This window comes from Colossoma macropomum, unplaced genomic scaffold (genome assembly GCF_904425465.1).
Source record: "Colossoma macropomum unplaced genomic scaffold, Colossoma_macropomum, whole genome shotgun sequence".
In the NCBI taxonomy this organism is placed as follows: domain Eukaryota; kingdom Metazoa; phylum Chordata; class Actinopteri; order Characiformes; family Serrasalmidae; genus Colossoma; species Colossoma macropomum.
Window position 1 is genome coordinate 77,684 of NW_023495863.1, and position 1,829 is coordinate 79,512.

Genomic DNA, 1,829 nt, shown 5'->3' on the forward strand with positions numbered 1-1,829 from the left:
TTCCAGAAACTTGCTTTGAGTTTTTCAAAGAAACATCCAAAGTTCAGTCTTACAAGCTGGCTGTATTTTCTGCTTCTCATAATCCAAGTAGTCCCAAAAGCATTGAGATCTTAAGATCTGAGGGAAGGTCAGTCCAGACCTGGGGTGGTCAGAACACTAGCAGCTTCTTAGTTTGATTTAAAAATGAACAATGCTAGTTTAAACTAGCATTGTTCATTTTATAAGCTTGCATTTATCTTCAAACATTGCAGGAGATGTTGTCGGTTTCTGTGGTTCAGCCTCGAAAGGAAACGGCTCTTGAGGGCATTACATGTGATACAGGAAAAGCTCAGCAGGAAGCCCTGTCCAAAACAAATGTAAGATGAGTGATTAATGGTCTCTCATGCAGACAAATAAGAGAAACAGCGGTCAACAGTCTTCCAGCTGCTATGCCCTCCAGTAAAACCAGCACTTTAACTCTTCCATCAGGATTTGAAGGAAATTGTCAAGACTTACTTCACTGCTGTTTTTAATTCAGAACTGTAAATTGCTCTATAAAAAGCATCACCTTTATTGTGTCTTTTCAGCTAAAACTGGGCATAGTTTGGTAATTTCTCAACTCAAACTCAAGCACTTTTCACTTTTTATGAAGTCGGTGAGCCATATTTGAAGTCAAAAGTTTGATTCTATAATTTTGCATGGCAGCAACAAAGCTAATGTAGATCCCAAGCAATGGAAGCTATGTATATCACTTAGTGTTGTGCAAACTGCATTAATAAATAATCACACACTATGTTAGGTTGTTAAGTTCTCAAAAAGACTGGCTTATAGTAAAGGGAAAGTTCTCATGGGAATTATATTTTTGCATCCCCCATATTGTGTGAACTATCATTTTGCAGTTTTACAGCTGTGGTTATCAATCAAACTTTATTTAAACGGTAACACTTTACTTTGGGTGTTTACATCCAAACACAATCATACCATCTACTATCTTATAGAAACATAAACCAGCAAGAATAAAGCATTATATATATATATTATATATATATATATATATATATATATAAAAACATAAAAACATTAGGTAAAAACTTTAAGGTGCACAACTGGACTTTAAAAAACCTGTTGTACCTTTGAAGGTATCTCACTGTTGTCAGAAGAAAACCTTGTATCTCTGATAAGTTTACAATTGCAAATTGCAAAAATTGAGATATGTGCTTGTATTTGGACAGTGACAATATTGATTTGCAATATTTATATATAAGTACAAATATATATTCAGGAAGGATTATAAGATTTTGGCTTAACATGTCAATTTTGAGATGGGTCTATAATTATTAGGCTCAGAGGCATCACAAAATTTGTGGACTGGAATTACATTTGCTGTTATCCAGATACTGGGAATACTGCTTGATTAAAACGATTTAAAATTTGTAATATCTTCTAAAATGATCAGGATTGCAAACTTCAGAAAAAAGGGCTCCAAACTATCCTCTCCTGTTCTATTTTAGTGTTGATGGTGTTAAGGGCTTTAGCTACTATGCAAGAAGCTAAAGGGTTAATTGTAAGAGACCTAGTCCTACAGCAGGGGGCGTGCATCTGTTTCATTGACAGGTGCTTCCATATTAGTGCAAAAGTTAGAACTAAATGCTTTTCCAGAGCTCTCTCTGATCATTAATTAAAATATGGGTTGAAATAGATGCTGATTTGTTTTTGACCAACTGTCTTCCAGCATTTGAAGGCATTTGAAGCTGAACTTAAAAATAAGGTAAAGTTCTGCTTTAGCTCTTCTGATGTAGGAAGTACATTTATTTCTTAGCTGCCTAAAGGTAAGTTATTGGTCTCTGTCA